This window comes from Lissotriton vulgaris, chromosome 11 (genome assembly GCF_964263255.1).
Source record: "Lissotriton vulgaris chromosome 11, aLisVul1.2, whole genome shotgun sequence".
Lineage (NCBI taxonomy): Eukaryota > Metazoa > Chordata > Amphibia > Caudata > Salamandridae > Lissotriton > Lissotriton vulgaris.
The window spans coordinates 39,093,238-39,116,341 of NC_141699.1; positions in this window are offsets into that span (position 1 = coordinate 39,093,238).

Here is a 23,104-nt window from a genome sequence, read left to right on the forward strand (position 1 = left end):
GCGGTCGGCCGACAACTCCGAAAGTCTGTGTCAGATGGCCCGCATCCCCTTTGAGTGGGGAGGGGTGTCTGGCATGCTACAAGTGACTGTCCGCGATGATGCCCCGGTGGACTGCCTTCTGGGGAACGACCTCGAGAGCTCCCCCTGGTCAGCCGTCGAGCGAAGGGAGCACCTGGGGATGCTTGGTCTCCCTGAATGGGTCTGTGTGACGACCCGATCCATGGCCGCCCGCGCCATCCCATCCACTGAAGAACCCGAGTGGCCCAAACCTCCACCGCCGGTCGACACCAAAGAAACTACCCCTGAGCCTGGTCCCCCGGGGTCCGGCGACGAAGCCCCTGATCAACTACAAGACCTCCCGGAGCTGGCCCAGTGGCGCCAAGAAGGTGGCCCCACGCAGGAGCAGTTCCGCCAGGAACAAAGAGTGTGTCCCTCCCTCAAGGGACTCCGACAACAAGCCATTCCTCTTCGAACAATGACAGCGCCTGTGGTGGGCCGAGCCCTGATGGGGATCTTCTCGGGGGTAGGCTTCCCCCGAGAAGTCGTCAGTGACAGGGGCACGAACTTTATCTCCAAGTACATGAAGTTCCTCTGGCAACAATGCGGGGTCACCTACAAATTCACGACCCCCTACCACCCGCAAGGGAACGGACTGGTAGAAAGATTCAACCGCACGCTCAAGGGGATGATCATGGGCCTGGAAGAACCCCTGCGTCGCCAATGGGACGTGCTACTCCTGTGCCTCCTGTTCGCTTACAGAGAAGTCCCCCAGAAATCCCTGGGTTTCAGTCCGTTCGAACTATTGTATGGACACCCCGTCCGGGGCCCCCTCAGCCTGGTCAAAGAAGGGTGGGAGGTGGCCCCTCAGAAAACTCCCCCGGATGTATACAAGTACCTCTTGGCCCTCCGTAACCAGACCCGGCGGTTCAGGGAGCTTGCCAAGGCCAACCTCGAAGCCAGCCAGGAAGACATGAAGCGCTGGTATGATCAGCATGCTTCCTCCATCGAGTTCGAGCCGGGACAACAGGTCTGGGTGATGTCCCCGGTTGAACCTTGCGCTCTCCAGGACAAATGGATGGGGCCCTTCAAAGTGGTGGAGCGCAAGGGCCCCGTCACCTACCTGATAGACATGGAGTCACCCCAAAACCCCCTACGTGTCCTCCACGCCAACCGACTCAAGCCCCACTTTATGCGATCTGAACTCAGCCTCCTGATGGCTACCGACAGTGGGGCTGAGGAAGACTCCGAGCCCCTCCCTGATCTTCTGAAAATGCTCGAAAAGGACGGCTCCTTGGAGGGAGTCCATCTCTCTGACGCCCTGTCTCCAGAGCAACGTCGAAACTGCCAAGAGCTGCTACTACAATTTTCCGACCTGTTTTCCCTCATTCCGGGGGTCACCCCCTGGTGACTCCACGACGTTGACACCGGGGACAGCCCCCCTATCCGACACAGGGAGTACAGGGTGCCTGATCGAGTACGCGCCTGCATCCAGGCGGAAGTCTCCAAAATGCTAGCTCTGGGAGTGATCGAGCCGTCCGACAGCCCCTGGGCCAGCCCGGTCGTGCTGGTCCCCAAGGCCGCCGTCCCGGGCGTCGCCCCGAGCTCAGGTTCTGTGTAGACTATCGGGGTCTGAACGCCGTCACAAGGACCTACGCTCATCCCTTCCCCCGGGCAGATGAGCTGATTGACCGCATGGGGGCCACCCGCTACCTGAGCATCTTCGACTTGACAGCGGGCTATTGGCAGATCGGCCTCACCCCAGGGGCCCAGGAGCGATCCGCCTTCTCCACCCCGGATGGTCACTACCACTTCAAGGTGATGCCATTCCGAATGAAAAACGCCCCCGCCACCTTCCAGAGACTAGTGAACAAGGTGCTGGCGGGGCTCGAGGAATTCAGCGCCGCCTATCTGGATGATATTGCTGTGTACAGCAACCACTGGACAGAACACCTCCACCACCTCCGGGAGGTCCTGAACGCCCTCCGGCAGGCCGGGCTCACCATCAAGGCCAGCAAGTGCCAGATCGGCCAAGGGTCCGTGACCTACCTGGGACACCAGGTGGGAAGTGGCCTGGTGGCCCCCCTCCAGCTCAAGATTGCCGCCATCCAGGCCTGGGAGCCCCCGGTCACCCAGACAGAGGTCCGAGCCTTCCTGGGGCTCACCGGATACTACCGGCGCTTCGTGAAGGACTATGGCAGCATTGTGGGGCCCCTCATAGAACTCACGTCCAAAAAGAACCTCAAGCAAGTCAACTGGACTCCTGAATGTCAGGCGGCCTTCGAGAACCTGAAGTCCGCCATGTGCACCGCCCCCGTCCTCCAGGCCCCCGACTACAGCCGGGAATTCATTGTACAGACAGACGCCTCAGATCATGGCGTGGGGGCCGTCCTCTCCCAACTCAACCCCGAGGGGGTCGATCAGCCAGTGGCCTTCATCAGCCGACGTCTGCTGGCCCGAGAACAGCGCTGGAGCACCATCGAGCGGGAGGCCTTCTCCTTAGTGTGGGCCCTCAAGAAGCTCCGGCCCTATCTCTTTGGCACCCACTTCCGGGTACAAAAAGATCACCGACCCTTGCAGTGGCTGATGCAGATGCGGGGGGAGAACCCGAAGCTGTTGCGCTGGTCCATCTCCCTGCAGGGGATGGATTTCACTGTGGAGCATCGCCCCGGCCAAGACCACGCCAACGCAGACGGCCTGTCCCGCTTCTTCCGCCTCAGCGAGGAGAGTACCCAAGAGGATGGGTGACTCTCCCTGCCTTCAGCTGGGGGGGACGCGTGTTGGACAGGCCTCATGGCCGGCCGTCCCCTCCCCGCATGGCGGGTCGTGGACCCCTGTTCCTCCTGTTCCCCCGGACAAGAACCACCCATGCAACCCACCGGGGCAATCCGCCAGCCCTCCCCCGACGGAACCTTGGCTCCTGAACCCCACCGTAGCGGCTGGCCCGGGTCCCTTCCAGAACCCCGGTCTCCGGCCCAGCCGCCATCTTGGACACTACATGACCAGGCCTCGTGGCCTCAGGTCGACCTCGGCCTCTGGCCCAGCCAGGCCCCGACATCGAGGCACCACCATCCACCCAGGGGGTGAAGAGACCACTTGGCAGGTCAATGGGAGAAGGAGTGTCAACGGCTCCCCTCCGCCAGGTGGCGATCGCCCCCAGCCTCCCTGGGCGCTGGCTCCACCCCCCTGCTGGGTGTCTGGACTCCCTCATCCCAGACCCCCCGACCTCCAAGTGCGAGGGTCCGGACATCAAAGGGCGCCAGACCTATAACTGGGGTAGCTCCAGAGCAGGAAGGCAGTTGTATCCTGGAGTCGAGAGACACCAAGACAAACTCATCCTTGGAGGCCTGCTGGCGCTGCCGCGGCTCCTCTTCGTGAACCATCTTTGAAGGCCTGCTGGCGCTGCCGCGGCTCATCCTCTTCGTAATCCACCTTCGAAGCCTGCTGGCGCTGCCGCGGCCCTCCTCATCGTAAACCATCCTCGAAGCCTGCTGGCGCTGCCGCGGCCCTCCTCATTGTGAACCATCTTCGAAGCCTGCTGGCGCTGCCGCGGCCCTCCTCATCGTGAACCATCTTCGAAACCTGCTGGCGCTGCCGCGGCCCTCCTCATCGTGAACCATCTTCGAAGCCTGCTGGCGTTGCCGTGGCCCTCCTCATCGTGAACCACCTTCGAAGCCTGCTGGCGCTGCCGCGGCCCTCCTCATCGTGAACCACCTTCGAATTCGAAGCCTGCTGGGGCTGCCGCGGCTCCTCCTTGCGAACCCTCCAGCTCGAGGATTGTGAGCTCCATCTCCTGCTGCTCCCGTACCGGACCGGTACTCAGACCGTACCGCTACCCTTTTCCCCCCAAGAGACTAGAATTGACGGGATCACCGTATCCTGGTCCTGCTGTATCGTTTATCACCGTGACCAAAGATATATATAAAAGTGTGCAGAACTCATCTCTGCGTGGTGTCCATCTGTGGGGGGGGGAAGTTACTTGGCTGTACGATTATCGGAGAGGGCCCTCACCGGAGGCCTCTCCCCCCTGTACTCGGCCGACCCTCCGGGTCCCCGTCTAACACACCCCAAAAAAAAATACTCCTGCTTACGATCCTGGTTCTGGGTAGGCTAAAAGAGCACCCGCCCTCATGTGTCATTTCTAAATGTCTCCCTGTAGAGACGAGGCCTCGGTTCAATGCTGAACTCGGTGTGATCCTCTGCACCTCTTCTGGGCTCTAAACTATATTTAATCTGCATTATAATGAGAATAGTGCACCATGGGATATATATCAGACTGTCGGGTCTCTGTTTGCAGACAGAGCGCTGCTGAATAAGACCTCAATCTCTGACGTAGCTCTGCTATGTCTAATGAGAGATAGCTCAGCTGTCTGAGGCCTGGGCCTGTCTCGTCATTTTTCGTCAAATATTGAATTTAATTTGGCGGATCTCAGAAACACCCGTCAAACATTCTTCGGCCAGATTCCTCAACACTTTGTGCAGGCGCAAACTCATCGAACGTGAAGCACACAAGTGCAAACTGTCGATTTGCCATTTACTGTCCAGCACAAAGCTTGTTTTACACCGAAAAGGAAACCGAAAGTAACAGAGAGAAGCTGTGTGTGCCACACTGCCCTCCTCTGCTTCCAGGGGGCGTCCCGGGCGTAGTAAAGCGATGTTCCTGGGCAACCACCCGTGGGTTTGATGCAAATCGTTATCCACTTACAATTATAGACACGGATTTACGCCCCAAACTTCCACCTCCTCGAGGGGGGCACAGAGCAGGAGAAAACTGTCCTTCTCTGCACACTTTTCTGACATTGGCGGGGGCTGTCACGTCCAGCACATGGGAGTGGGGGAGGATTCAAACTATGTCTGAGCGCAGTAGCTTGGACTGCAAGGGGATTAGATATTAAACCTATGCTGTGCAAATGTGTGTGCGTAGCGCTTTGTAGCAAGAAAGTGCGCCGGCGTGTGGGATGCCAGCAGCAGCGCCAGATGTTTGTGGATATGACGCAATGCTGTGCTCGGCCTTTTACTCAATGCAGTGCAACACCCTGGTTGCTGTACTGCGCTGCTAACATGTTAGTAAATACACCCCCTCTGTTTGCTCCTGGGAGTCAGTGGAAATAGCGCCTTGTGTTTTTGACTGCGCTAGATTCCTCTCTGTGACTTGTAGTAGAGGAACCAGCACCCATGGGCACCCAGAGGTGCCGACCACGCTCCCACCTTAGCTTGGCCTCTGCCCTCTCTAGGGATTACTGAGCCCCGATCGCCCCCCAGAGGTCCCTACCCCGCTCCCGCTGTCACTTGTCCTCTGGCATCTCCTGTAGGGATGAACCAGCCCGATGGGCCCCCAGTGGTCCCCGCCCGCTCCCAGGTGTCTCTGGCACAGAGATGCTCCTGTGGCTACACCGCAGCCAGCCTGTTTCCATTGTCATAAGTAGCCTTTTGCTGTCTGTGTTATTTGTTTATATATTTCGCATATAGGGCCGGCTCTAGGTTCATGGTGGCCCCATGCAGGGAGCGTAGGTGGGGGCCCCGGAAGAGGGGGTCCGGACGGGGCGGAGCTCAGGAAGGTGACACTAGTTAAGCCAAGTAATTAGATATTTTAGCATTGTTCACTTTCTCTTAATTTCCATTACATATGATTCTTAGATGGCAGCGACACCTCCTGTCCAAACGCACCCACCCCGACATACAAGGGTAGTACATTACACTGCTGGAGAGACGGACATGAGGAAAGATATTTGAATTCACGGCCTTGGAATGGGTGGAATGGGCTGGCATACATCATAGCTGTCACACCCTGCTCATAAATGTTAATCAGGGATCAATGATGCTTTGCAATGTCAGCAACTTCTGTAACATGTTAATTACACGAAGATATCATGACAAATGTTGGACAAATATTATGTGATGTAGAATGCATAAAGAAATGCCTATAACGATATGTTTAAAAAAGGAGAATGGGACGTGTCCTGGTACCTCTTGAAAGGTAAGGGCTAGAAAGAAAGGTGAATTGGTTCCAAGTTCAGAGTGACGAGACCTTGGGAGCAAACCAATGGGAGAAGAAAGCTCTGTCTGTTGAGGCTGAGAGGGACAAGTGGAAGTCTTTTTGAGGCATTGTCACAGTATTGTTCTTCTTCTTCCAGGACCTGGCGGAGTTACAATGGTGTGTTTGAGCGAAGTGCACCGTTTGTAGCAACAGACAAATTAAAATCCGTATTTTTGCTTACGTTGCTGCAAGTGTGTTTGAAAATAGTTTATGCGCTCCCCCCGACATGAATTCATTGCAGTCAGGGGGGAGAACTCCCATAAACTGCCAGGACGCATTTTCGAATCCAGGTGCCATCTTAACATATCATGTTGATAAAGAGTATTATATTTTAAGGACTATTATGTAACCACTATTATTTAAAGGCATAGAAGCAGTTTTTATTTATTTATTTATGGTGTGCGTTTTATGACAGTAAATGCTCTCAACAATATTATTGTTACTAAATCCACTTTGTGGATAACACGCTTCAAAACACAAAAAAGTAAATCTCAAGAAAGGGTCACTTTTTGTGGAAGTGGCAAAGCAGTATTTCTGAAAGTAATAATGTGCCACATCTAATAAGACCACCATTATACATGTACAGTCTGAAGGAACAGAAAATCTTGTTCACAAAAATGAATGGCATCAGAAATTCCTTTCTCTCTGCCTACAGACACATGCCCTGCAAGACCATCTAAGATCAAGGGAGAACCAAAACAGCACAATCCCATTTTAAACACCCGTTCCTCCAAATCTTACTTGAGAAACTAAAGGTCCTTCTGTCAGAGATACAACATAAAACAGTACCTCATATTAGAAAGAACCAAGTACGAAGACACAAGGGATGCAAACAATCTGCGCTTTTAATGTAACCGATCAGTGGATAACCTGTTCAATACTATCACCAGCCAAACTGAGCAACAAAAGATGGGACAACAACGTCAACCCTTCTTACTGCCGTTTATACAACCTCAGACCACATATTATTTCAAAAAGCCTCCTGTCACTAGGGGCCCGATGTAGGTAAATCCTATTTACCGATTTTGAAATACCGAATTTTACCGATTCGGTATTTCAAAATCGGTAAATGGGATGTAGGTCCCAACATCTGGATTCGTTACCGAATCCTTAACAATTCTTTAATTACCGATTCGGTAAATACTGAATCGGTAATGCCCATTCATTCCTATGGGCTTTGAAGCCCATAGGAATGATTAGGCATTACCGATTCGGTATTTACCGAATCGGTAATTAAAGAATTCACAAGGGTGCAGGGGGTGTCACTTTGACACCCTCTAGCACCCCAAAAACGGGCATGTGTGCAATGTGGCACACAGACATGCCCTAAGGGCACGTCTGTCTGTCACATGGCACATGTGTAAATGCACAGATGTGCATGTACACAGGAATCAGTATTTTACCATGGATTTGTATTCCATGGTAAAATACCGATTCTGTAAGCCATGTGCCAATAGAAAATTGGCTACCCACATAGCATTTTCGGTAATTTTACCGAATCGGTAAATATTACCGAATCGGTACTTATTACCGATTCGGTAATAATAACGATTCGGTAAAATTACCGAATATGTGCACCTACATCTCCCTAGCCCTTTACCGATCGGAAACGGCCGAAAATCGGTATTTTCGGCCGATTCCGATCGGTAAAGGGCTACCTACATCTGGCCCTTTATTCCTAATCCCTGCCAGGGGGCCGCCACTCCAGTGATCCTTCCGATCCGATCCTCGTCGTGGCGGCCCCTGGGGTTTGGCGGCCCTGTGCAGGTGCACAGTTTGCACATGCCTAAAGCCGGCCCTTGATCAATCATCCTTAAATGTTGTATTTGTGCTGCACTTCTGTAGTTTATATTCATTGTTTTCCCCTAGTTGTAGGGGAGCATCTCTCGGGCGCTTACAGGGGGTGCACACATTGGAAGGTATATTTTGGGAACTGTAAACATTCACCGTGGGAGGTCACGGTGTGGATGCAGTGGTTTTTCCGAGTGCACTGCCCCCTTCTTATAAACCCACAGCCAGCTCTGTTTGCTTGATATGTTTGTCTGCACTTCTGAGGTGCTCGTAATGGCCGCAGTGACAAGCTCTGTCTTTGAAGATGGAGGACATGACAAGGTCTGCCTCATGCCTGCGCGTGCACCTCGCGACTCCGCCTTTCATCTTCCCTTTGCTGCTTTTGTGTCACCCTCTGCTGGATCTTAAGAGGGGGAGACCACCCCCTGCAGCCTGAAATCCATCACTTTCATCAAATGTCCTTTTAAGTAAACAGAGAGCATGTGAAGCGCTTCACGTGGAGAGGCGCACATCTAAGCGCTCCAGGCCACAGCATCAGGCGCCAGAAGAGAGGGGCTGTGATGTATGGTGTGTGATGTATGGGTGTCCTGGGCAGAGGCTCTCTGTTAGAGTGTCTGAAGATGTTGCCTCCGTGATTCAAACGGGGGAACGTTGATTCACTCATCTGAAAAAACTGGGAAATCAACAAGCACTGGCTGCTCCAGGTTTTTTGACTTTTCTATAGAGGAAACAAACTTCTCAAGCTTCAGCAAGACACTGAGAATACGGACCACAAGAACCTCAGCAGTGCAAGCTCAAAATTATACGCATGTCTGGGTCTTGTGGTTCCAAGGACAGCCGTCAGTCCTTCCAGCAGAAGTGCAGGTTTCTTGCACAAACAGCATGTCCGGCTGTGAAGTCGCAATATGAATTGAGGGGCCTATTCATCATTATATCATGCAGCGCAGCCAGTCACCTTACAGCGCTGCGTGATAGGGAAAGGGCAGCAACGCGCTATATTTAGAATTGATTGGCGCATTCCTGTGTTTTCCCTGCGCAGGCGCACACTGTGCAGGACAGCGCAGTAAGAGTTCTTGCTGCGCTGCCCTGCACCACAAAACTCACAAATGTGCCCCAAATGTGTCACTGCGCACTCCAGGTGCATGCTGCCGTTTGACAAATATCATAACACAAACGCCCTCGCTAACAGCGTCGTCATCTCTTACGTCACCGCCCTTCATTTGCTGGACTGAAATCCCCTCTGTTGTAAAAGAACATTCACAAAAGGTGTTGGACCTGATACTTGGCAGGTAGCATTTACCCCAAACATGTTTGCTTTTCGACCTGGGTTTTGCTGATTCGCTTGTGTGGCCTCTGGGCTCTGAGCAGTTTCCCACTGTAAATACGTGTGAAAGTCCGCACTCCACCTACCCATGTTGGGAAGTGGTGCTGACTCGATGTTCGAAAACACAGGCTGGTCAGCTATCCGGATTTAACTCATGAGCCGACTGCCAGGACAGGCCGCCGTATGTGCGTACCCGCACACATGGTGCCCGTGATTGCATATGCCGCCTCCCCTTGGCAGCTAGTGGGCACTTGCAGATGTATTAGATAAACCTCTGTCCAGTCCGCCGTTGCAGACTCGGGTGGGTTCACTCGCACCAGGCCCGGCTCCAGGAATTTTTGTTTGGGTGGGCCAAGGGTACATTCGGGTGGGCCACTACCGTCCCAATTTGTTGGTTCTGGAGGTAGTATACAAGCCATAGATTACATCATATCTACTTGCCAACAGTCACTACGGTACAAGGATTGCTTCTGTGTGTATACAGAACATGTGGTGAGTTATTTATTGGTGCCCACCACTGACCTCTTTCTCTGTAGATACCTTTACTACAACCCTCCAACAGTGCACTCCATCTCTTCGTAGCCCCTCCCCCTCATGACCTCCTCCTCATACTCCCTCACTACCACCCTCCACCAGTGCCCCTCATCTCTCCAAAACCCCTCTCCCTCATGACCTCATCCTCGGATTCCCTCACTACCACATTCCAACAGTGCCCCTCAGCTCTCCAAAGGCCCTCCTCCCCAGGACCTCCTGCTTGGATTCCCTCATTGCCACCCTCTACCAGGGCCCCTCATCGCTCCATAGCCCAGCCCTCCCATGACCTCCTCCTTGGACTCCCTCATTGCCACCCTCTACCAGTGCCCCTCATCGCTTCATAGCCCAGCCCCCCATGACCTCCTGCTTGGATTCCCTCATTGCCACCCTCTACCAGTGCCCCTCATCGCTTCATAGCCCAGCCCCCCATGACCTCCTGCTTGGATTCCCTCATTGCCACCCTCTACCAGTGCCCCTCATCGCTCCATCGCCCAGCCCCCCCATGACCTCCTCCTTGGACTCCCTCATTGCCACCCTCTACCAGTGCCTCTCATCGCTTCAAAGCTCAGACCCCCATGACCTCCTGCTTTGATTCCCTCATTGCCACCCTCTACCAGTGCCCCTCATCGCTTCATAGACCAGCCCCCCATGACCTCCTGCTTGGATTCCCTCATTGCCACCCTCTACCAGTGCCCCTCATCGCTCCATCGCCCAGCCCCCCCATGACCTCCTCCTTGGACTCCCTCATTGCCACCCTCTACCAGTGCCCCTCATCGCTTCATAGCCCAGCCCCCATGACCTCCTGCTTTGATTCCCTCATTGCCACCCTCTACCAGTGCCCCTCATCGCCCAGCCCCCCCATGACCTCCTCCTTGGACTCCCTCATTGCCACCCTCTACCAGTGCCCCTCATCGCTCCATAGCCCAGCCCCCCCATGACCTCCTGCTTTGATTACCTCATTGCCACCCTCTACCAGTGCCCCTCATCGCTTCATAGCCCAGCCCCCCATGACCTCCTGCTTGGATTCCCTCATTGCCACCCTCTACCAGTGCCCCTCATCGCTCCATCGCCCAGCCCCCCATGACCTCCTGCTTGGATTCCCTCATTGCCACCCTCTACCAGTGCCCCTCATTGCTCCATAGCCCAACCCCCCCATTACCTCCTCCTTGGATTCCCTCATTGCCACCCTCCACCAGTGAGCCTCATCGCTCCATAGCCCAGCCCCCCATGACCTCCTCCTTGGATTCCCTCATTGCCACCCTCCACCAGTAACCCTCAATGCTCCATAGCCGAGCCCCCCCCCTTGACCACCTCCTTGGATTCCCTCATTGCCACCCTCTACCAGTGCCCCTCATCGCTCCATAGCCCAGCCCCCCCATGACCTCCTGCTTTGATTACCTCATTGCCACCCTCTACCAGTGCCCCTCATCGCTTCATAGCCCAGCCCTCCCATGACCTCCTCCTTGGACTCCCTCATTGCCACCCTCTACCAGTGCCCCTCATCGCTCCATAGCCCAGCCCCCCCATTACCTCCTCCTTGGATTCCCTCACTGCCACCCTCTACCAGTGCCCCTCATCGCTCCATAGCCCAGCCCCCCCATTACCTCCTCCTTGGATTCCCTCACTGCCACCCTCTAACAGTGCCCCTCATCGCTCCATAGCCCAACCCCCCCATTACCTCCTCCTTGGATTCCCTCACTGCCACCCTCTAACAGTGCCCCTCATCGCTCCATAGCCTCTCCCCCTGATGACCCCCTCCTCGGAGTCCCTAATTGCCACCTTCCAACAGTGTCATTCATCTCTCCGTAACCCTTCTCTCATATTCGATTTCATTTGTTGTATAGCGCTACTTATAATGTAGTTTGTCATAGTACTTTACCACATGCTCACATTATGCAGAGACAATTAATCATACAAGTATGTAAATCAGCCTATAGGTAATGTCGCATAAGCCAATGAGGATTACAAGGTGTAGGAATCACGTCATCCATACTGGTGGGCAGTATGTTTTAAGAGGGTTTGGTCTGGAGAAGCACAAACCCAGGATTTAAAGCATACCCCAGTGTTTGTGGGGTTGGCTTTACTGATTAAAATGTATATCTACCAAAACAAACTCTTTATAGCAACATTAGAGAAATGAAAGAGTAGTGAAATTCTAACTATATTGAAACACACAAAAAAGTTCTTAGTATACCATTCAGGTTTGTATGCAGCTCTTTGATGTCAGTTTATAGATCACTGTCCTATTTTAGGATTGTAACTTCTGTACTGTAAGTAACCCATTGAGCTATCCATATAAAATACAGTTTATCTGCATTTAAAAATGATGCACAGACAAAATATTGCTTTTTAGTAGTTGTCTTGCATCTGTCATGATAACGACACAACAATATATATCAAATATACACAGCATACACAAAGTATGTGTCTTGCTGGGCCCTCACAGACTTTTAGAATATTAACTAATATACACACATCCTCGAAGCATACACAAAGTATATATCTAGTTGGGCCTTCACAGATTTTTAAAAAACGGCGCAATAGCCACACATTCTCTTACCTGCCCTGTTCAAACTCTGTGCCACAGCCGCATCTGATAAACATCTGAAGGGGTGAGCCTGACGTCACTGCAAGGGCCAAGGTTCATGTTTGGGTGGGCCAGGCTCATGTTTGGGTGGGCCGGGCCCACCCGGCCCACCCTCTAGAACCGGGCCTGACTCGCACCCCTGGTGCTGGAGACTATGTGTCCAACCTGCCGTTGTAGGTCAGTGTGTGCATTAGCGCACATGTGCCCAGGTAATGAGGTATCGCTGTATGTTTTTGCTACCTATGGGGCTGGTTAACATGGGGAAGTAGTTAATATTACTTTGGGCCGCAATAGTGGATTTCAGTGGCGCAGCCTCATGATGTTTCCTAACAATGCATTCGCGCTGTCAAACCCTTTCCAGTGGTTCGGGGGTTTTGGCATTACTCACCTAAAAATATCATTTATAGAATATAGAGGGTGGGATATGCTTGGGAGGATGCGTGACCGGAGAACCCAGACTGCAGGGTGCACATGTGCAGAGGACTCTGTTGTACACATGGAGGATTACTGCCCATGTAGGCGCCGCTCGCCCCTTCTGAATAATGGCCCCCCTGGGCTGCAGACCGGCTGAAGTGTGGCGCCCTGAAGTGTGCTGTCAAAGGGTCTGGGCCTCCTGTTCTTCCAAATATTTCAGGGACATCAAAGCTCTCCAGTGAGGGGCCTACACCATCTACCTGTGACATCTGGAACATCTGGAGAGCGGTGTCCTCTCAAGTGCCCACGTAGGGCAGCGCTGTGTGAGTAAGGAATTAATATTCGCGACTGGAGACCAGACTGTCTAGTGCAGAACCCCAGAAATCTTGCCCACATCTGTGTCTTCTGGTGCCTACACCGCAGGGACACTGACCCCCCATAGGCATCTAGTTGGCGGTGACGCGATTCACTGGTTGTGGGACCCCGCGTGGCCTGTTTCTTTGACTGACATTCTTTAGAAGTGAGTGGCAATGCTGAGGGGAACTTTACTCTCAGCGTCCCACTGATACAAAGGGCCGGATTTAGTCATGTTTGGCATGAGTTTGAGGCAACCAAACCCTAATATTCACCTGAACCCAAACATTTAATCACCTAGATATTTTACCAGAAGAGTCTAGTGAATGCACTCTACATCAGGGAAACACAATTTAGTAGAGTTGAAGAGAATAAAGTATTGGAAGCTTAAAGGATTGAGTTCTAGATCAAACGTAAAGCAAGAAGTGAATATAAAACAGAGGAGTCAAAACTGCGGCAGAGAGATGAATGCATACATTGCCATGAAGGCTCAATCACTGAAGTACAGATCAATGCAAAATCCTGAAACATATGGATCACTAGTTACAATCTAAGCAAACGCCCATGTGTTAAACCCATAACGAGTCCAGGAGACCATGCTAATAGCAAGTGAAAAGCAAAACTGGGGCCTGGCAAGTCACCCATTAAAGAATGCCCCTCCCCCCAAAGACAGAAGCCCGAAGGTTTTATGGACAAACCACACAAGCTATTAATACATTCTGCAAATTCAGCATGATATGGGCGTGGTTAGGGTCGCATTGGCAAATCCGAAAGAACAACATCATTTTCTAAATCACTAGCACTCACATTTCTTAAGGTAAGAGAAACCTTCCGTTTGCGTCTTCATCCACTGCGCTCCAGAGATGCATTCAACAAATAGACCTTTTATATCAATGGATCATAGAAATACCAGGACCACCCTAACACTTCTAGGGGATTGGGGAGGCCCTCGAAAAGGACACATGAGCCCACCAGGTAAGCTCCATTCACATTTCAAACCATGTTGTAAATCACTCTTACGTTTGCGTCATTCACTTACTTGATGCTCCGAAGAAAGAGGGGAGGGATGGTTCTCAGATGGACATTGATTGGGAAGGGGATGAGCAGGAAGGAGTTGAACAGAACATTAGAAACTGCATCCATTTAAAAAGTAATGGTGTATCACACCAAAATATGGCAGACCGATTCACGGCATTATTCACGCTCCAAATTAACCGAGGTAACGCGTTCCAAGTGCAACATCATTAGTTCATCAGCTTCGACTCTACACATCATAAAAACACTAATTATCAAACATAATTTTCACACGGAATTTGCACCTTTTTACATATTTTACAACAGTTGCTGGAGTGATGCAAAGGATCGCTATTCAGTGCAAAGCCGCTCAAACAGTGCACCAATCAGCTTCTGCATGCAAAACAGATTGTTAGTCTGAAACCTGAGAGCGCAGACTGAACAGAATGATGTTTCACAGAGCAAAAGATCTCGTGGTTTATGTAAAGTGAGCATAATGGGGCAGGAACAGCGCAAACCCTCCCAGGAGCCACAAAAAACAGAACAACTAAAGTCATGCAAAGTTGTGCAACACAGCTTTGGGTAGAATCATAAGGCTGATTGCAATCACGCTCAAGCAAATTAAAAAAATGAGTTTTTTTTATTTCTGCAGTATGTATCATTCGCTCAAAAGTACATATCCTATGCTTGTTATCCTTGAGCCATAATTTCGGCTTTTTAACACAACAATATCCGCATGTTTTGTCTTTTTTCTGGGCCTTTTCCCGACATAAATGTATTAGAGGAACAATGCTAGGGTGTGATAATTATCACGTAACTCCAAATTGCGATTCCTGCCTCCCCTTCCTTCTTCTTGGCGTGTCTTAGAGCGGAGCGTTCGTAATCGGGATTCAGTTGAGGGTTAAAGTGCGCCCCACGTGCAGCCACCGTGGCATCATAGTCATTATCATCTCCCTTGTCTGGAAGATCCGGAACAATCTGGAATGTAGACTTAGTGATATTTTGATTGTGGGGTGAGTGGTGCAGATTTACAATAACTGACGCATTTCTGCAGATCAGCAGGGATGCACCAGTTATTTTGCGCGACGTTAGGAACCCCTTGCGCCACCATGGATACGCCCCATTTACAATGCGGCGCACCGTGATGCAAGGAGAGACAGATGCGTGACGCATCTGTCGGCGTAAAGGTGACGCAGTGCTGGAGTCATGTCGTAAGCGCGACGCAATGTCAGCAATGCTCAGGGGCGGCCCATACCCCTAGTGCTGCATCATTCCTTACGCCTACTAAGGATTTGACGCAGCAGGGACGAAAAAGTGACTCTGTGAAATCTTGTAGAGTTTACTGCATCACTTTTACGGGGCTTCCTTGCGACGGAACGCCCACCCTGCATACATTATACATGTTGCATGTATAATGTAGCGCACAGCTTTCCAATGTAACGCATCTCACTAGATGAGTCACGTTGTAAATCTGTTGCATGGCGGCAGAATTCTTTATGATGCCACTGCGTCACAGAAGTGACACAACAGCGTTGTAAAGTGTCGCAAGGGACTTGTAAATCTGCCAGGTGTCTCTTGTAGGTGGGAAATTGTTTGTTGGCCAGCCCATCCATGTGGCCCATCTGGGAGCAGCTTCGCAGGTGCAGCATGTTCACTGATGGGGTGGGTTGCACGCCAACATGATGAGCACTTGGGTCGAACCCTCAGACGGGGGAGCCATTGCTACCATGCTTTGGGGTACATTTGTAGCTGGTGCCTCCGCCTCACTAGAGTGCAACTATAAATGTCTCTATGCTGGTTGTAGTAGAGTTTTATGTGGTGTCTGTGCTTCCCTCGTGCACAGGAAACGTTGGACGTGTCCTCCTTATCACTGTTTCTGGCATTCTGTTGTGTCTGTTGCTGTCTCGTTTTCTGAGAGGCACAGGTACAGAGGTGTAGACTGACTGCTGGTTGGTGCTTGTGAATCAGTAGAGTCCATGAATGCTGGTGACTCATGCTGTTGCATGTCTTGCCACCCTGGGGACCGACAGTGGCACACTCTCTGAGCATGGTGGCACCCTCTCTGAGCATGGTGCTACACTCTCTGAGCATGGTGGAACCGTCTCTGAGCATGGTGGCACACTCTCTGAGCATGGTGGCACACTGAGCATGGTGCTACACTCTCTGAGCATGGTGGCACCCTCTCTGAGCATGGTGGCACCCTCTCTGAGCATGGTGCTACACTCTCTGAGCATGGTGGCACCCTCTCTGAGCATGGTGGCACCCTCTCTGAGCATGGTGCTACACTCTCTGAGCATGGTGGCACACTCTCTGAGCATGGTGGCACCCTCTCTGAGCATGGTGGCACCCTCTCTGAGCATGGTGGAACCGTCTCTGAGCATGGTGCTACCCTCTCTGAGCATGGTGGCACCCTCTCTGAGCATGGTGGCACACTCTCTGAGCATGGTGGCACCCTCTCTGAGCATGGTGGCACACTCTCTGAGCATGGTGGCACCCTCTCTGAGCATGGTGGCACCCTCTCTGAGCATGGTGGCACCCTCTCTGAGCATGGTGGCACACTCTCTAAGCATGGTGGCACCCTCTCTGAGCATGGTGGCACCCTCTCTGAGCATGGTGGCACACTCTCTGAGCATGGTGGCACACTGAGCATGGTTACGCGATCTGCACTGGCTTAAGATTGAGAGCCGCGTTAAATTTAAAGCTTTGTGTTATATGCATAGGGTCAATGCTGGGGTAGCACCCCACTATCTACAGGCCTTAGTTCATCAATACTGCCCTTCATGCCTCCTTCGATCCTCTAATCAGCATAACTTCCAAATTCCAAGGATTAAGAGAATCAAGATGGGGGGCCGTTCATTTTAACATTTGGCTCCAGCACTTTGGAATTCCATGCCTCTTTCCCTTCGCGTGGAACCACATTATCACATTTTTCGCAAACATTTTAAAACCTGGCTTTTTAATCAATAGATTCTCCTTTTACATTGATTTTATCTTTTTTTTTTCTTTCTGCGTTCTTAGCGCCGGAAAACCTTTGGGTAGCTGCTGCGCTATATAAATTTAATTATAAATAAATAAATACATAAATAAATAAATGGTGCATAGTGGCACACTCTCTGATCATGGTGGCACCCTCTCTGAGCATGGTGGCACCCTCTCTGAGCATGGTGGCACACTCTCTGAGCATGGTGGCACCCTCTCTGAGCATGGTGGCACACTCTCTGAGCATGGTGGCACCCTCTCTAAGCATGGTGACACACTCTATGAGCATGGTGGCACACTCTCTGAGCATGTGGCACACTCTCTGAGCATGGTGGCACACTCTCTGAGCATGGTGACACATGCTCTGAGCATGATGGCACAGTAGACATTTCCGTGCAGTTATCACTCGCCAGGAGGGGAAGGGGGAGGGCACGCGCGTCATTGTCTGTGAATGTTATGCTGTGTGTCCTTTTCATGTGATCTGTGTTCAATGTTGCTTCATTGATGTCTCCTCAGAGGCGGCCTCGTTCTCACAACGAGTCTCAGAATGTATTTACATCTATGTTCATGAGGTCTTGTTGTAAAACTATTGACAGGCAGTGCGCTTGACACCTACTGTACGAATGATGAGCAATCATGACCGCTGGCAGTGTCCTGACGCGCGCGCATCCCAGATCAAACTGATCGATTTCAATCCATCTCCTGGACATTGAACAAGATCCAGCCTTTAGCAGGAGCAGCAGTGACGAGAACCCAAGGAAACTGCACCCTGTGGGTCAAGAGAGCCCCCCATGCAGAGGATAACCCACAGCAAGACCACTGCACAGCACTGACGAGAAACCATGAAACTGCATCCGGTGGTTCCAGAGAGGCCCCACTGCCCAGGACAACCCCACAGAAAGGATACTGTGGTGGTGAGCCTCAGCAAGGCCTACCAGTGCTAGGGGTTCTCCCTTCTCTGCACAGAGTCCTCAGACCAATAGGAAGAAGTTGGCACAGAGACTGGAATAGAAAATACAAAGTTTCTTAAACCTCATGAGGTGGAACTACATTCACACAACACCCTTCGGCAATGTATGAAGTAGCACACTGAGTGGAAGGAGCTTGGTCCTTTTATACCCACACAGGGGCTCAAACGAAGGCGGTACAAGCACAGAATGCTGGTTGTAAGTACATATAAAGTCGTACAGAAAGTGTACAAGCAACAAGTGGGAGGAGCTAACAGTTAGCTAATTCTGGTGGACACATCCTGACAGTTACAAGTTGAGGACAGCTGTAAGCTCAACTGAGCATGTGCGAAGCAGAAGAGGCTGAATATATCTCGTCTCTAGGCAAATTTCAAGAGCAGTTAACAGAGAGGTAGGACAGAGCACATGGCGAACACATGGCAAACAAAATGGCTGCCAGAAATACAAAATGGATTCCGTAAAATGGAAAAGATAGTCTCTAAATACAAGATGTCTTCTGCTAATGCTTAACCTAATCGCTGCTTAATTACAACAGACGACCCTTTCAGCATTAGCTGAAGACATTCAATTATCTGGGGTAATCCAGATATGCATCCTGTACATTGATAGCCATCATATCAGCTATTTCTTTATTTAACATTTGCTGTGCTTTTATATCTGCAATATTTCTTTTGGCAGGTGTACAAGCAGTGATGCACATGGAGCAAAGCATAGGACCACATTGTATACAAGTATAGCATGTAAATAGTATTACCAGTAGTATACATAGAATAGTCAGTAGCTTCCAGCCCCAAGTAGCAAAGAGTTTCCATATCTAGTTTGAAAATGTCTATGTACCAGTCTCTGTGTGAATTTCTACAGCAATCTTATGCAGTTTTGAGATTGCATCATATACTGAAGGTGAGTGATCCGGGATAAACACACAACAACTACTACCGATGATGCCACATGCACCACCTCGATCAATCAAAATCACGTCTAACACCATCCTATTTTGGAGAGCTACAATCCTTGCAATTTGTAGTTCTTCTGTAATGTTTCCAAGTGCCATAGCTGTTTGATTGGTAACAGCTTCCACAACACAAGTTAATCAACTTATCTTTCTGCTATTCAATGCAGCACCCAAAAAGAAGAACAAACCCAAATTGAAATCGACATATTGTTGCAAAATGGTATCTGTCTGGTCAACTTCATCTACACTTATAGTTCATTTATATCTATTCTTGGAAATGTCATTATACAACTTTAAATTCAGGTGATATGATGGCCAAGAACACAGGTGGTAACCAAAATTATATGTAACATACCCCGGACCACCCAACAGGTAATTGATAGTATCCTTTATTACCACACACAAAATACGTGTTATGTGAAGACGTAAAACTGCTGTTATTAGCACCTTCGATAGTCAATGTCAAAATACATTCACTCCGTCCTACTGGAATTCTCCCAACACTACTTATACACAGTTCTGCTTTAGCTCTGGTCACAGAAATTACAAAAGGTCCATTGTCTTTGATAGTCCTCATATTCGTGAAGACGTGTGGTATCGAAATATTGTCTGTTTTGTATTCTTCCCATTGCCATTTAGTCCCTTTAGCTTGAGGATCACCATCTTCATCTTGATACCATACTTTATTCAGACAAAAGATAATTCCTCCTACTGAAGGCTTTCCGAAAGCAAACAAAAGAGCATACCAAGCTTGACAAGAACCATTATGGGAAAACGGTAGAGGAATAAAAGGTGTTCCTCCTTTCTTTTGGTGTGCAGGTATCATTCCACACACCCAACAGTTGGTAGCATTCGTAGCATTGTTTATATGATGCAACATCTGGATGAATGTGTTATTTAAGTAGGATTGTCGATGTTTCTGCTCATGGTAGGGAAGTGTAAAATAGTGATGTTCCTCTGAAGCTGGAGTAGTGGCAACAAGAAGCTGTTGAGCAGGAGCCACTTTCTCAACAAACCAGGTGATTATAGCCATAACCACCAGAGCAACAACAAACCCTACAGCACAAATGATTTTTTTGTTATTCATTTCAGCAACAGTGATACTTGATCTTTCCGAAATTCGTTGAAAACAATCATTGGAGCTCTTATCCCTTGGGTAGCCACTGATTTCTTCACCACGGGCCAAGATGGGTGTCACTACACTACCGCAGGGCTGATCCCCCCCCTTGCCACATCAGCTCTCCGTTTCACTAAGCCAGGGCGGTAGCTCAACTAGTCTTTTTCAACACTGCAGATTCTTTCCTTGGTCTCAAGTGGTATCACGATGCTCCAGGAATCGTGTGGTCCGGGAATACTTCCGCAGATTCGTCAGGTGAGATAGCTTGACATTTCTCCATCTCCACAATCTCTCGATGGTCGGTCAGCATAGCAGGCTCCACCAAGGCAGGCGACACAGGTTTGCAGTGTGTGCTATGGACCAGTTCTTCCTGTACATCCCTCGAACTGCTGTCCTTGTCATAAGGAGCACCTGCTCTGGTCCTCGCCACCTCGGTTCCAAGCTGTTCGATCTGTTGAAGACCTTGACCATCACGTGGTCGCCAGGACGGAGTTCATAGGCCTCACCTGTAGATCTGTCAGGAAGAGCTTCTCGAACCTGTTGATGAATAGAGAGCAAACTGTTGGTTAACTGTGCCAAATAATCATTCAAGAGAACACAAGGAACATCATGTATGGGGCGTGTCTTAGGAACTCCCAAATGTTCATTGATCTCCCAAAGACCACTTCATATGGGGTAAGGCCAGATCGTGATTGTGGCACTGATCTTATGGACAACAATGCCAAGGGTAGTGATTCTGGCCATTTTAAAGACGTGGAAGCCAGTATTTTCGCCAACTTTAATTTCAAAGTAGCGTTGTACCTCTCCACTAATCCTGCTGATGGCGGGTGAAAGACTGTATGGAATTTCTGTTTGATCCCTAATCCTTCCAGGACATGCTCAACAACTTGCACAATAAAATGAGGTCCGTTGTCACTCCACAAAAGCTTACAAACACCATATCTAGGGAAAAACTCCTTTGGAAGCACCTTAGTTGTAGTGAGAGCTGTATTAATCTTTGTAGGGTATGCCTCTATCCATTTACTGAAAGCACATACCACCACTAGGACGTATTTCAGATTATTGCAGCATTCAAGTTCTGCAAAACTTCAAAAGGTGCGGTTGGTGTAGCAAACCCTCCTGTAGGAGTCCGTGTCCCTTTTCCAGGATTATACTGCCAACAGATCAAACAGTACTGTACCACTCTTTTAGATGTGCTGGCAATTTCAGGAAGCTCCCAAACTTGCGTAATCAATTTAGTTATTGCTAGAGCTCCAACATGTGCCAGCCCATCTGCCATTTGAACCATAGGTTGTAAATAGGCTGCAGGCAATTTCCATTCATTCATTTCTTTGTTATGCCAACAGCCCTCATTGTCTAACATTCCTTCTTTAGACCATTTCACAAACTCTTCCACAGAGGCAGATCTCTGTATATCCAATACTTCCTCTCTAGAGTCATGCCAACGCTCAGCCTGAGACTTCACTACGTACATGGATGTAGTGCTTCGCTGCATTGCAGTCTCACGAGCTACGCGATCTGCAAAGGCGTTGCCTTGTCCTATTTTGTCAATGATTTTCTTGTGTGCACTACACTTCATAATAGCAACTTTCTTCGGGTATGTAAGTGCAGTCAAGAGATTATGCACTAATTCTCCATGCATTATCTGCATCCTGTGGGATGTAAGAAAGCCTCTTTCCTTCCAGAGTAGGCCAAAATCTTGAACCACTCCAAAAGCATAGCGGCTATCCGTGTAAATGTTCACACGCAAGTCAGTGCTAAGTGCACATGCTCGTGTCAAAGCTATTAGTTCAGCTGCTTGATCCGACTTCTGAGGTATGCAAGCTGTTTCCACTACTGTCTCAAGCGTGGTGATTGCATAAGCAGCTGAAGTTGTGCCATCTGGTAACTTCAGGCAGGACCCATCAACCCACAGTTCCCTATCTACATCTGGATGGGGGCGTATCTTGCAAATCGATGCGACCCTTTGTCTGTTCCTCAGTAAGGAATATACAACCATGAGGTTCCTTTGACTGGGACTGAGTCACAGGATATGGCAACTAAGTGGCTGGGTTCAGTGTCGCGCACCTCTTCAAGGTAATATGAGGTGCTAACAGTGTCAATTTGTATCCTGCAAACGAGCACTAGTTAAGTGTTGTGTCTTAGTCTGATTCAAAAGGGCATCTACTGCATGGGGTACTAGCACCAACAGTTTGTGTGACAAAACTATCCCTTCACTCAGACGTATGGACACAGCTATTGCTGCAACTGAATGGAAGCATCCAGGCAAAGCACGAGCAACTGGATCAAGAACTGCAGAAAAATATGCACAGGGGCGCTGCTTATCACCGTGTGTCTGTACTAAAACTGAAAATGCACGCCCATCTTTCTCATGTACATAGAATGTAAAGGTTTTCGTATAATCTGGTGTACCTAACACTAGTGCAGAGCAAAGAGCTTGTCTTAAATGACGAAAAGCATTCTGACATTCATCTGTCAATGGAAGGGGGATCGGAGTGTTTTTTGTCAAAAGCGCTAGCAGGGGTTTAACAATGTGTGAAAAACCCAATATCCATTGCCTACAAAACAAAGTCAAACCAATTAATGCACGGACATCTTTCTGTGTGGAAGGTACTGGGGTGTCTAAAATTGCTTGAATGCGATCTGGTGTCAATGCACGGCTCTCCTTAGACAGAAGGTGACCTTCGGTCTACAATATTGCAATTTCTTTTGTGATGTTTTATGATGGTGTGTAGCAAGAAAAGAAAGCAAAGACAAAGTACATTTTTCACTCTGCTCAGGCGTATCAGCTGCCAACAAGATGTCATCGACATATTGTATGAGAGCCACTCCTTCAGACAAAGTAAAGGAATCGAGATGTCGTTTTAAGGCTTGACTATAAATATTCAGACTCTCAGTGTACCCTTGAGGAACTCTACAAAATCTGTATGATTGATTATTCCGAGTGAAACCAAACAAATATCGGCTATCAGGATGAATAGGAATCAAGAAGAAAGCATTCTTCAAATCGATTACAGAAAATGTTGTTGCTGTCGG